This window comes from Phasianus colchicus, chromosome 3 (assembly GCF_987193195.1).
Source record: "Phasianus colchicus chromosome 3, bPhaCol1.hap1.1, whole genome shotgun sequence".
NCBI lineage: Eukaryota > Metazoa > Chordata > Aves > Galliformes > Phasianidae > Phasianus > Phasianus colchicus.
This window is the reverse complement of record NC_143438.1, coordinates 7604283-7619089: the sequence shown is the minus strand read 5'-3', so window position 1 is coordinate 7619089 and position 14807 is coordinate 7604283. Positions and strand designations below refer to the sequence as shown.

The 14807-nt window shown below is 40.1% G+C and overlaps 1 protein-coding gene across 1 annotated transcript in view; it reads left to right on the top strand.

The window, feature by feature from the left end:
* The first annotated feature begins 417 nt into the window (after positions 1–417).
* RNF144B (ring finger protein 144B) overlaps positions 418–14807 on the top strand; it is a 90440-nt gene continuing 76050 nt past the window's right edge. Inside the window, exon 1 of the mRNA XM_090136873.1 lies at positions 418–612. The gene's annotated coding sequence lies outside the window, so the exon portion shown is untranslated. The remainder of the gene's footprint in view (positions 613–14807) is intronic.

Below are 14807 nucleotides of genomic sequence, written 5' to 3'. Positions count from 1 at the left end.
CTCTAACAACCCTCTGCTAAATCACGTCCCTGAGCACCACATCCAGATGGTTGTTAAACACATCCAGGGATGGTGACTCAAGCCCCTCCCTGGGCAGCCCATTGCAGTGCTTAACAACCCCTTGCTGTAAAGAAGTTTTTCCTGAAAGATGTCGAAAGACAAACACACGGGCTGTGGGTTGAGGGTGATGACGGCGGAGACCCGCTTCACGTCTCCTCACCGAACCCCGTGGGGAATGCCCCGAGCAGAAGCGAAGCTGGCTGCCTCGCGGTGCGGCGCTGGGCAGCGTGCCGGCCCCGAGCCGCCGCGGTGCGCCCTCGGCGCGCGTTGCCGCACGTCTCCGCTGGCAGCACTCGCGGCTATGACAAGGAGCCGCTGTCCCGGCCTCGGGGCTCCCCCCGCCCCCGGCGCTCGCAGGGGGCAGGCGGGCGCGCGGGGCACCGGTCCCAGCGTCCCGCTCGCTGGCAGCCGGGCGGGGAGAGGCACGGCGAAGGAAGGCGGGCGCGGGCAGAGCGGCGTTACCCGCCGGGAGGTGCCGACCCCAGCCTGTCGCGGCCGGGAGGAAAACGCCGCCGCGCTCCGAGCTTCGCCGCCCCGCCGCGAGGAGCCGAGGTGAGGGGCGGCACGCGTGCGGCGGGCACCTGCGGGGCGGGGAGCCGCGCTCCTGCCGCCGCTCCTCCAGCCGCGGCGCTCGGCTGGGCGGGCGGCGGTGCGTGCTGGGGAGCGCGGGCTGTTGGCGTTCCGTCGTGCGGGAGAGGAGAACTTCTCCCGGCTTTGGGGCTCTTGAGCGGTTCCTCTCGGCTCTGGGAAGTTTTGTGGTGGGAACCGGCGGTGAACGCGGGCTTGCTGTAGTTCTGGCAGACTTTTCCCTCCGTAAGGCGTGCTTTGCCACACGTGAGGTGCTGAGTGCGGCTGCCTGAAGTGGGTGCTGCTGTGAAAAGCCTTTTCCCCCCTCAGATCTGAGCACTTTGTGTATTTATTTCTAAGCACGTAAGCTGGATGCAGAAAGAAATGCTAAATCTGCAAGTATTTTCTGCCCTTAGTTGAAACAGTTATATTTACTCTCTAGAAAATGAAATCCTAACTGAAGTCGTTTGAAGGTCTGCGTGTCTGCACGTTACATACAAGCTGCTTTAAAATTCCAGGGCCTGCCATGTGAATTTGGTATGAATCATGTCTTATTTTTAAAGAAATGGAATTCCGTGCTGAAACTATTCATGGCATATTACAGGAATATCCATGGCCTGGCTTAGACTAACAAAATGCAGAAGATTCAGCGTGGAGGCAAAGCATTTATCCTCGTTTCACCTCTGTGTGCTGGGTTTCTAGACATTTCTCCTCACAAAGTATGTAGTTATTGGTTGTCTGGCCCTCCCAGGACTTTAAGTTTAGTAAATGCCAGATGGCCAAATTCTGCTCCCAGTTACTCCAGACTCTTTGCCATGGTAACTCCGTTTGTTTCGGTGCTGTTATTCTCCATTTACAGGACTGTACCTGGATACTGAATTTATTCAATACATTTATCATATTTTGTGAATTTTATCTGCTTCGGTCAAGCTTTAGGACAGGATTCACTTGTAATATGAACAATGTGCAATTTAACTGATTCTTCTCTGTAATAGAACTTGTAGAATTGGAAGTATAGGTGTAACACATGTTCTTAGTAGGGGCAAGAAACCACAGTGGTGTTTTGTGTGGCTAAAAGCCATTAGCATTCAGTTCTGGTGATCTTTTTAGTGGAAATTCTGATATGTCAGAGTTAGAAGCTTTAGGAAACTATTTTATGTGTACGCACAGAAATAGCTTTGCAGAGTCACAAAGAGAAGGACTTTTAAAGTTATAAAGAAAGTCTTAAAGAATTTCAGTGATGACATTCTGAAGTAGTGACAACTTAAATATAGGAAGGAATATTTTCCTCTTTGGTGGCTGAACCTCAAAGGCTTTGCAGATTTCTAGTTTCCCCTTTGTGTGAGGTGGGTTCCACTGTAATACCACACCCCAAGGAAAGTTGTAAGAGGCCCACAGAGAGCTGCAGAGGTTTAGCATGGACCAGAAGGTTTGCAGTTTCACCATTCAGGTTCTGGGTTTGGTCCTGTTCTATATGAATGCATTTTTAGTGAGTATGTGGATAAAGCATGTCAGCAGCATAAGAAACTAGAAACACATGGTAACTTACTGAAGTCTGCAGAGGGAAAATGTCCTATCTCTTTTATGTACATACATTTGACATCATTGTATGGGATGTTAGAGATAAATTGGCAAAAGCTTAGTTAAATATTATCACATTTCTTTAAGTGGAAACCAGTTTGATGATGTTTATTTGAAGTATCACTTTTGATAGCAGTATTTATGTTTTGGAGGAGAGGTATGCTTTAAGGCCTAACTAGAAGGGAGAGAGCCAAAGAACTCTTTGCCATGTGAAGGGGAAAGTAAAAGTAAATACTCAGCAACTCTGCTGAGCTGCAGCCCTAAACTAGATGTTAATCAAAGGTATAAAGTCTTTAATTGTGACTTCTGTCACTACATTTCTTTACATGTTTCTTTTTGTTTTATCATGTTTCCAGCATAATTTCAGTTGATTTAGTATTTGGAGCATGGTAGAATCACTTTGACATGCGTTCATGACATAGTTCCAAGAAGCATCCATGTACAATAATGATTAAGAAGTAAAGGAAGAGCACATTTAGGCTTGGAGGACTGAATTGCTCCTGCTTCCTGCAGTGGATTTAGCTGGCTGAAGCTCAGTGTTTTGAAAAGTGCTGTGGAATAGTACATTCAAATGATGTGGACAGGTTTGAAAGCTGTGAAACTTATCATTCCTGCCTAGCAGCTGTGGATATGCTGATAAAGATGTCTTCTTTGACTGAGGTTAAAATAAAGACTGCAGCTTGGTAATTACCAGATAAAGCAATCTGACTTACAGGCTTTATGGTACCTGTACGTGCTGTACCTGTATGTATGGTGCTGTTCTAACATGAGGAAGGTTTTGCTCACAACAAGCCCATAGGAAATTCAAGGTCATTCAGTACTTTTTTATGGTAAAAAAGAACAAGGATGGTGGAGATTACAGATACTGTGATGCTAAAGGGAGGGTGGCTGGGTATTTGCTGGGAAGGCTGTAGTCAGTAATGCAGAGTTAGGTTTCTCCTTATTTATTTCTAGCACTTCATCCATTCTCTGTGGAGGAAGACACTGATTTAAACTCACTGATCTTTAACAGCTGCTCTACCTTTTTTAACTTTCCACGCAGAAGAGAAACTTGTAGCCTTTGCAAATGTTTATTGCTTCTTTAAACAAAAAGTCTTTTTCATGTTTCAGTCCTTTTCTCCTGACCATAACAGTAATAGATTCTGAAATCTTACATGAAACATTATGTTTACTTATGCTGATGGATTTTTGAAAATACTTGCTGAAGGTTTAAATGTGCTATGCCAAAGTGTTGTTTATTGCTTAAATTTTCATCTTTGAAAAGGAAAAGTACAAAGTCTTTTTGAACGTGGAGATAGAATACAGGTTTTCTGCCTTGTGCACATGAATCTAACAGTCACTTTCTGTGGCGCTGGATAAAAGTCAGTGAAGGTTTCTGTACTTGGGCTTTTCAGGTACAATATGGAGAAAATACCTACAGGAATATTCTGAAGCTCACTCAAAAAAATGAAACACCGTGTAGCACTTAGTGAATGGCAGCTGTAAGTACTCAAAATGTTTAGTGAAATGGTAGTTTTTAAAAAGCAATTCCTATAAAGTTGGACTAATACCCAAACACAAAAGTAACCTTTTCTTAAATGCAAATCAGTGCATTAGTCATTCTGCTTATTTCTTCAGGCAGTATCACGACGCTGTTTTATACAATCTAATTCCAAAAATAAGACTGCTCTGTAAAATGTTTTGCTTCAAGCAGTCCCAATACAACTTAAAATTATTGCAAGGATGCCACAGAAGGCAAAATTTATTTGCCTGAGGATGAGTGACGCTGCTTCTGAAATGTGGACCTTACAAATAGACTTTCCAGGAATAAATCACATCACTGCCTACGTGCATCTGTGGGTAATTGGTCAAAGGTTTTCAGAAAATTCACAGGCTAACTAATTAATATGCATCTCTTGACTACAAATATAAACTGCGTTGTTGGATTCACAGAGGAGGTCATAAATCTCTTGGAAGAAAAGTTGGATTTTCTTTCTGTCTCATCTTTTTTACCCCCCTCTACTCTGTCCTCTTCTGCCCCATGTACGTTTGTTGTAAGTAAACAAATTGCTACTAATGGAATACTGGGCTTCACCAATTTGTTTCTCTTAAGTGAAACAACCTCGAAGCCCCCAAATTTGGGATATCTGCTCAGGTAAAGTCAGTCGTTATTTTCTGAGTTATTCAAACTATGTTATTTGCTTGTTTAACTGCCATTTAATAGCAGAGCTGGGGATATGTTGCAGGTTTGCTGATTCCTGTTCACACTGGATGGTGGAAAAAATATGGAAATGTACAACATCTTTCCAATGGGTCAGTAGAAAAGAGCAAAGTAAACTGGTCAAACTGTACAGTTCCAGACAGCTTTAATCACTAACAGGGATGGCTTATCTGGAAAAATGCATGTGATGCCCATTCTAGTTCCCTTTGCTGTAAATGGAGCAACACCTTTGCTGTGCTTGGCATGTGAAGGTGAAACAGCACCAGTTCTATTTTCCGTGATATAAGAGACAATGATCTGTGAGAGACAGCTGTTGGACAGGTAAATAAACATACATTCTATGTATGTATATCCAACATAAGGTAGCCTATGTTGTACCTGTGTCTACGTCTCTTGTAAACCTTATGCATGATCCAGTATTCCACAGTATGGAAATGTATGCCACTCCCAAGGCTTTTTAAAAGACTTAAGAAAATTCTGTAATTCTGATGAAATGATCTTTTTGGAGCAAATTGTGCAAATTTTGTGGACAAGTGGGTTTGTGGATGTTTGCTCCTCTTAAGTATCGTTCCTTACATTGAAGATGAATACATGAAAATCAGACAGAAGTTGAGAGTGCATTGTATGTTTTGCATAATGCCTGGGCTCTGAATTCAGTTGGGTTCTTGTTATGTAATAGGTGGTTATTATTTGCAGTGATCTGCTAAACTGAAAGTTACAGAAGAATTTTCACCACTGTCTTATCCAAATCTTGCCTTTGCATACTTACAACTTAATGAATTGTTCTCATTTCCTGATGACGTTTTCCTATTTGGTTTTGGTCCAGAAATTAGCTTTCCTGGAAAGCTCATGAGAAAATCCTTTGCCTAGTTCTGATTTAAATAAATAAATAAAAATTAAAACTTGTCCTTTTTCCATTTAAAATGTAGCAGGGAAAAGAGGTTGCTGTTACACAGACAGTAACTGTGAAACTTGACGTTTTTATCCTGACTGCTTTTCTTTGAGGATTTAATCACTTCAGAGATAAAACATTGAACAAATATTAAACATAAATAAGCCCACTGTCCATCCGTGACTTATTCTTAGTTACTTTATGCTAATATTTTTCCTGTACCCTGGTTGATACTTTGTGGTGAGGCTTGTCCTGCTCTGTTTTCAAACTGATGTAAGTTCTCATGATGAAACACATACTGCATTGCTGCTACCTTTGGTGACAGAAGACTCCTTGGATGCTTAGTTAGGCTTCAAGGGATATAATTATACCCACTATGTAAAGCAGCTTTTATTATTGATGAGAATTAGGCTTTTTGGTGGTGGTTTGCAGCATTGGTTACAAGATCCTTGATCACACATGAGCTCTGTAACCTGAACGTTCTGTTACACTGGAAGAAGTAGTTGCCTGTCACCTCTCAGAAATAGGTCCTAAAATCCCAGCACTATAAATATCTATGAGAGTAGACGCTTGATTTGCCTGCCCAAGTAAAGATAGAATATTCACATAGCTGAAGGTTTGTACAGATGTGTGAAGGAGTGTAGACTTGACTGATAATGTAACGTAGCTGATATCTCTGAGAGAGGTTTCACAGCTTTAGAGAAAATTACTATTTCGTGTTATTAGGTCTGTTTGTTAAATTTCCTTTTTTGGTCTTGAAAAGTAAAAATGTACTTATTAAAAATTTGCTTAATTGTAATTGATAAAATTGTAAGATCTGTTGTGTCCCAAAGCCTACTAAAGTCTTAACTGTGGTTAGACAACACTCAGAGAAAGGTGCTTTTGCCCACAGTAAACTGGAAGCTGCTGTATGCTGCTATTCAAGACAAGTAGGGAAATAGGCAGGTCGAGTGATTTAGTTGTTTAGCATTTGTGTGTGTCACTTCTGACATGTAAATGTGAGTTCAGTTTGAGCCTATAAGAGCTGTCTGATCCGCTCTGAGCTTTGTTAGGTGGGAATATAGATAGGGAAAGTACAGCAGAACCCAACATTAACTATAGAAGTTGAGACTGAAAACAAATGCTGTGGTTCTCATCAGAGTAGGAGTTTAACTATGGCATTTATTTATTCCTTTAAATTCTGTAGGTATGTGATTTTCTCCTTTTCTGGTGTACTGAAGAGATGATTTTACTGAAGAAGAATTTGGCCTGCAATGTGCATTTCCAGCATCAGAATGATCAATATTGTGAGGATGCTATAATATACGTTTCTTCTCAGAAATCTGAGAGCAGTTAGTATAAATCTGTTCTGTGTGTCTAATAGCCTTTGCAATCACCCTTTAGAAAACGTGTTCACCTTGAGTTTTCATCAAAAGTTTTGCTTGTCTTTTCAGACTTGTTTCTACTTTTAAACTCTATTAAGAAAAAAAGCTATGTGACTTTACTTGGCAGAGAAGGTCACATAGCTTGGCTTTCCATCTGGTTAAGTAATTCAATGAAAAATGAGTTAAGCAACAGAGCCATTTTTGTCATTTTTCTGAATACCTCACCAAAATGCTTGCTTGGAATGCTTTCACTTCACACTTTGTCACTGCTACCTTCCAGCCCAGCACTGAACACAGCCCTCTGTCTTTGCTGCGTTTTGGTGTTTCAGGATAAACGAGTAGCAGTTTCTGGGCTTGCATACATAGGAACATTCAGAAAAAAAAAAAAAAAAAATCCAAATTAACAGCATGGATGTTCTGAGATGTTAACATGAACAAACTTCTGAAGTGTCCTCACAGTAAAATCTGTTATGGATACTTCTATTTGGCAGTGGCTTTTGTTTGTTTAGCTAACTTCGAAAGTAAATTAAACAGAAGTGTTCTACAGTCATTTTAAAATTCTATTTATGGTTTAATTAATAACTTTTAAAAGCTTGTTCTAATTAATCTTCCTGAAGGTTCTGGCTAACAAACCCTGCTAAGTTTTGGTAAGGCAATTAATGGGGTTTCAATGTCTAGTTTTCTGTTCTGCTCCTCTCTTTAGGCTGCTGGACAAAGATTGTCAGAACAGCATGTATGGTTGCCATGCAGCTGGGGTAGTTTACAAATGGGATATAGCACAAACTTACATTCCAAGAAAGCAAATACAGTTGAGTGTGAGGCAGGAACAGATTGCTTGCTGTGCTGCAGCAATGGCCCTCTTTGGCAGAACATTTAAGCAGGCAGCAAAAAGTGGTAACATCTTCAGTGTCTTCATTTACAGGATTTGGCAAGACTTGTGTCAGTAAGGCTGTGTATGCGTTTAAACAAGCTTTCTTTTACAAACTGTGATGTGGGACTGTGCTTTTTCCTGGAAAACTGCAAAAAGCAGAGACGTTAAGTTAAATTGGTTAGATGCATAATTTTTTTCAAGTTAATTTCCTGATATTGAAGATGTGTCTTCCTAAAGATGTTACTACCATGGAATAAGGTAGGGTGTACACAATTTCTGTTGTTTCACACCAGCTTCTGGTTTGGGCATTCACTTCTTTGTGAAGTAGTTCCCTATTGTGCCATATGCAATTCCTTGCACGTGGCAGGAGCTATAGAGCAGTTGAATTTGCGTTATGAATTCATACCATTGGTTAATACAGATTAGCTTTTCTACATAGAACAAGGATGTCCAACATTTTGGCTTGCCTGGGTCACATTGAGTGAAGAGGAATTATTTTGAGTGAAGAAGAGTTGTCTTGGGCCCCATATAAAATATATAACGTAATTAATGTGTGTAAGTAACAGAATTTATTTTTAAAAAAGTCATTAAATGTTTGAAAAACAAGAAGGCAACAAAACCATTAAACTAGTGGGATATTTGACCTTATTTTTGTGAAATTAATCAAAGAATCATAGAATGGCCTGGGTTAAAAAGGACCACAACGATCATCGAGTTCCAACCCCCTGCTATGTGCAGGGTCACCAACCAGCAGACCAGGCTGCCCAGAGCCACATCCAGCCTGGCCTTGAATGCCTGCAGGGATGGGGCATCCACAACCTCCTTGGGCAACCTGTTCCAGCGTGAAGAACCTCCTCCTCATATCTAACCTAAACCTCCCCTGTTTAAAACCATTCCCCCTCATCTTGTCACTATCCACCTATGTGAACAGCCATTCCGCCTCCTGTTTATACGATCCCTTCAAGTACTGGAAGGCCACAATGAGATCTTCCTGGAGCTACTCTTCTCCAATCTAAGCAAGCCCAGTTCCCTCATGCATCAGTCTGGTTCAGTGGAAGTGGTTGCAATTCTTAGCAAGTTCTCAAGGTGCTCCTCAGAGATTTTTAATGAAATTTTAATCTTCCTGTGCTTCATTTTTGAAAATAGTTGCTCACAAATGGCAGAAACTGATGACATGAATAAGGTACGATTATAAAAAACCAATTAAGAGACATGACCAAGTTTTTCTTTGCTGATTGCAGTTGTATACATTCCATTTGAAAATTCACAGGTCATTTTTGTATGTTGATTGAAAATGGGGAATATTTCTGCCCAAATCTTGAAACCTATTTTCAGCTTCCTTTATCAAAACGAAAACCATTGCTGCACAGGACTGTGTTTAGCCAATGTATCAAAATTATTTGCCGTAACTTGAGCTTGTCATAATTTAAGTTTCATTTGAATGCTGTTATGGTTTGAAACATAGCACAGATAAGTTGTTTTTCACCTTGAAGACATGTTTAACTCATTTAAATGAAAGATCAAATCCCCCACAGAAACATACTGCAAGATAGTTTGTAATTTTTGGGAGCTTTTTGACATGTTGGAAATCACAACATTTGTCAGCGCTACAAAAGTATTCTGGATATTTCTTCCACAGTTAACTTGTTAAGTTGTTAAATTGTTTTACAAAATAACACAAGCCCAAGTGTAAGAAAGAAGAAAACTTCCGTGTCTGCTTAATAACAAGAAAACTCGTCTTCACAAGCATACAGGCACGTAGATAGGTTGGAATATTATTGTTAACAATCACAGCATTGTACTCACCAAGTGACACGAGTGCATGTAGCATGTAATGCACAAGGGTTCCGTGCAATCATGGAAAGTATTGATGAAAATCACATCATGATGGTAAAAAATCACTAGGTATGGTAAAAAATCTTCTAGGGCCACAGTGTCCAATGCCACATCTGGACCGTGGGTGGGATATGCCTGCTGTGGACGTTCTGTGAGAGTCCTTTTTCATTCGCTGACATGCATGCTTCCTTGGTCATCTTTCCATGTTCTCTAAGCAGCACAGAAGTCTGTTTCTCATGTTGTGGAAATCCCTGGCAGGCCATCCTGCAGAAACCGTGTGCAGGAGGGAATTCTGAATGCAGTTAGGGCTTGGATGAGGCAGCCTTTCTTCTCTGGAATTACAATTAATTCCTGCATAGGTTGATTTGGATGAACATACAGAAACTTTTGAGTTTGTGTAGTGCTGGCTTGGAACACTGACTACTTTCCAAAGCTAGTGTGCAATAATAGATACTAAATGCCTTCATATAGTTACTCATCACTTTATTCTCCTCCATCTTAGTCTAAATAATCTGGAATTTGTCCTGGTAATAACTTGGAAAGAACCAGAAAAAATGCTCCCTTAAACATTCCTGATGCTTCCCAAACTAAATGCTCCTTTTTGAGTAACCAAACAGATCACATTCTTTGGCATGGGTTCTGCTCCCGTCCTCAGAAAAACAGTCTTGAAAATGATTTCAAACATTTCAGAGCAGAGTTAGAAACAGCTTTTATTTTTCTTGTTGGAAGTACTGCTAGTTATTGGTTTCTACTTTCTTCTGAGGTTACCTCATTTTCTGCCTGGTGTTCTTTTCTCAAGGCTAATGTAAGTATTGCTTATAGATTTGTAGTCGTTCTGTGCTGTCTTTTGCTTATGAAATGTTTAATCCTCACAATATAAACCTTCTTTTTAATTTTTTTTCCTCCTTGTACACTGTTATTTGTCTCTGCCCTTCAAAAGCTGATGACTTTCCTCTTTTGACTTTTTATGCTGCATTTTATTCTGGCAAATATTGTAGAATATTAGAACACCTAAGCTTGTATCTCTTTGTTTATATCAATTAACATTTTCATCTATGTTTGAAGAAGTCTGACAAAACTGTTGGGATATTTTGAAATGCAAATGTATAGATTATTTTAAAAATTAATGAGCTGGTAATGCTTATTTATAGCTTTTGAGGAGAAGGGTGAAATGTTGCATGTGCAGTACGTTCAAATGGGAACACATTTCCAGACGTGTTCAGTGCACAACATGGTGAGACTGGGGAGAGGAAAACAGAGATAAAGCAGTTGCTTATAATAATAATGCCGGACCTGGGAAGAGAAGTCATCTTTCTTTGCTGCAGAAGTGGTGCTTTGAGCCATTGTGCTACATTGTTATTCCAGTGCTTTGGGGAATAAGAGTAAGGTGCAGTGATCTCCTCGGAGTGGAAGAATATGAAATTGTCAACTCTAATAAAACACGGGGAAGTTTCACATCGGCCTGGCTGTTCGTCCCTTGCAACATGACGTTGGTGGAGGTTCCGAATGCAAGCATCCGTGCCTGGTACTCTCACTAGATGGAGCTCCTCGCCTTGCTTACCTCATTTCGGGATGCCAGACGCATTGCTCTGCTCCTCCACTGTGTCCCGTGATGTTGAAGTCAGCTTAGGCCTGTCCTTCTGCCAAAAGGGGCGACCCTGTGGTCGTCTTACCTTCCACCCCGACATCACGTTGTTGCTCGAATTTGGCACGATGATTGGGTGGATAATAGACATGGTCCAGTTGGAAAGGAAGAGTTGTTTTGGGATTTTTTTGTATCATAGGATTAAGGCTCTGAGCAGCTCCTAAGCCTGGCTGGTCGTCTGCTGACACTGTGCTATTCTGTGCTGTTCTAAGCACAAGTGTCAAGTGTGCTTCTGTACCCATTCGAGCACTTTCTGTGTTTCCTGGGACGAGAGAAGTCCAGTAAACTGGTCAGATGGAAAACTTGCCTTTCTTGTTTAGAGTTTGCTGAAATGTCTTACTCTGCAGTTGCTCAGCTACTAAGGAATGAGGGTGGGAGGCAATATGGAGCTCTTCTTGCAGGGGAAGCCCACAGTTGCACCATACTGGAAAAAGCTGGAGGCACACTGCCTCACATCTGAATGGTTAAAATACAAAGCAACAGTGTGAGTAAAGTTTCAGTGCTTTCTTTCCTCACAGTTCAAGTACTTGCTTTTACATCAGCAGGTTTTCTTTCATGTCAAAAGAAAGTGCAGTAAAAATCAGAAATATTTTTTCATTAGCAAAGCAAAACAAAAATCTACGTTTGAATCTTTTATTCTTCTGAATTCTTATTTCGTAGCTGTTACTAAATATTGCTTTTTTATTGTATATATATTCAATTAATTAGAAGATTCTGAATATCCACAGAGATGAGCTCAATGAAGATTTAAAACCAAATTTAAAGCAGCACGAATAATAACTCTACATGTTATTTATTGAATAAAACATTAGATTTTAACAGGGTCAAAATGGGACGTGTTAGAATTGGAATTTCTTTTATTTTGCCATTGAAAATATGGCTCTTAAAAACTGGAACTCTTACTTAGTTATTTTGACATTTGAATGCATTTATTTTAGTCCTCAGATGACTCAGATTCCCACCAGCCTGCTGCATGTTAATTTGCAAACACTATAAAGTGCAGGCATTAAAAAAGTCATAGACTGTGCAGCGTGCCCTTCAGCACTGATTACATGCTCATTAGCTCCTGGTCCCTCGTTTGGTTTGCATCCTAGTTCCTTGTCCTCAAAAGACATGTGCGTGTACTACTTCGCTTTGAGTTGCAGCCTAGGGATTAATGGAGCTCTGATTGTCTTCCTGGCTTCCCTCCGCTCCTGAGATCCCACTAGTATATGAGGGTACACAGAGTGAATTAAAACATATGTTGAAGGGAGGAGCTGGGTTGGTACGATGTATAAACTGACTGAGAGTGCATATGTGATGATAGGCTTGGCACAGCAGAAGGAACTGGAGGCCCTAAGGGGTCCCCTCATCCAGAATAATGGAATAATGATGTCTGTGGATCTGCTACTGCCTCTCTGTGTCCACCCCATTGCTAAGTGCCACTAAGCAGTGACTTATTGCAATTCATTGGCCATTTTCCTTTGCCTTGGCCCTCTGACAGCTGTTACTTCAAGCTCAACTCAGATAACCTGATGGCATAATAAGCAGAGAATGCGTTCTGAGAAAGTAGTGAATTGTTTGTTTGCTAGTATTATTTTGGGTTTAAGATTAATGCTTGTACAATATACCATTATCAGTATAGAAAGGGCCAGGCCTTTTATTACCTTCATGCTTTTTTGTAACTTGCCTATGATTTCTATTCAATGTAGTTTTAAAAGATGAAAGCAGGAGTACTTGTAACCTTTTCAACTAAGAATTACAGTTCTCTTTAGCACGTCTGCAGAGCATGCATTTTCATGTTACTTTTTTCACTTTTCACATGAAGAGGCTTTGCTTGCTTACTTGAGTTCCATCTGCACAGTCACCTCTGTAAAGAGATTTGTTCTGCATGTATTTTTCCTTTGCTTGACTTTTTTGGGGGTGAGGGGCATATTGGAATAAATTGGATACTGTGTTTTTCTAAGGGATAGACTATGGGCTACTTTTGGGCTATCTTAAAATGAAACCTCGTTTTTGTGCCAGTTGGTTTGATAGAAGCTGTCAAACATGATGTCAGGCCATGGGAATTATTTGAAGATACTTCTAATAAAGGCATACAGAGTTCTTTCTGGAAATTATTGCTTGTTTTAACAAAATATGCTTTTCACCTCTATGGTCTCAGTGAAGTAGGACCAGTAGGGTTCTTTAAAAAAAAATCTGTATTATTACTAATATAAGAAAAAAATAATCCAATACCCTATTTCAGAGCATCATAATTAATTTGTTCTAGTGTCAGTCTGCTTTCTTTCATGCTGCTTTTTCATTTTCTAACGGAGGCTGAGGAAGAAGGAAATCATAACAGGACACAGTGAATGTAACTCATTTTGATGGAAAAATGTAATAATTGTAAAGTAGCACTGAATTTCCTCTGGGAAAACAAGGTTTTCTTCTTTGGTATTGCTGTTCTTCATAAAATTGTATGTGCTGTGACCTTGTGGTTAATGGCCTCAATAGAGTCATATCATACACACACTTAAATCACTATTGGATTTTACATATTTTCCTTTTGCTTGTTATCCCTTGATAATTTTGTTATTACTGATGGGAAACATAAATTTCATTTACATTTAGATAAGGAAATTGTGTTATTGCCAGTAAGCTGGATACAGTTCTAAACCTTTTGTGCAAGTGCTGTAAAACTGAGATCAGTGAATTGAAATGTTCTGTTCATATTAAAAGAACAACAACAACAAAAAGCACAAACCAAACAAACAAGTCCCACACCCTTTGAACTTAAAGTAACTGCAATACAAAAATATCCTCTAAAATTCCTGTAGTAAGAATCCCTTAAATAAATGTGTGAGAGTTTAGGCTGAACTGAATATTCCATACTGTCTCTAATGGAAGAATAGACAAGTAGTTTCTAAGTAAGTTTTTGTGTATCTAACATGCTTAATAGAGTTAAGATGAAGGTTGATGTAATGCTTCTGAATCAAATTGTTTCAGCAGAATTTCTCTTTGTACATAATGTATCATTAAACCGTAGCTGTGCATCTCAGGGACTGGAACTGGAAGAGGGTAGATTTAGACTAGATATTAGGAAGAAATTCTTTACTGTGAGGTGGTGAGACACTGAACAGGTTGCCCAGTGAGGCTGTGGATGCCTCCTCCCTGGAAGCACTGAAGGCCAGGCTGGATGGGGCTTTGAGCAACCTGGTCTAGAGGGAGGTGTCCCTGCACATAGCAGGGGTTGGAACTGGATGATCTTACAGTTCCTTTTCAATCTGGGCCATTCTATGATTTTGGGCATGAATATCTTCTTAGAGGGGACATCTTGTTGCCAAAATGCTTCGTTCTTGAAAGTTCTGCACATGCTTTCTAAAAACCAGAAGGTTGTTAACAGAAGTCAAATGTTATTCTTCATACAATTTTGGAATGTATTTTTGTTGGTTTTTTTTTTTTTCCGCTGAAGGGTTTCAGGTCCTTTTCTTTTTCAATTCTAACTGTGAAATGGATTTAAGAAACTTCTATGAATTACGAAAGTGGCAGGAATAAAATTTTAAATTGTATATATATTTGGTCTTAATTGTATTATTTCCCTAAAGAGAAAAACCTTTGCTGTAGATAAAGAATTGCCTCTCTTGCTGAGGACAGATGTCATACAGAAGCTGTAATCACGTGTTGGAGCAGGAGTTGTGAAGCCTATGGGACAGTTTGCCACCAAGTGAGGTGATTTTGGCCCTTTTCCATAAATACTGGCTTCTGCTTTGTGCAGGCATTTGGCCTTGCATGGCCACGTGATAGAGAAACTATGGGCCTGTATCTTGATT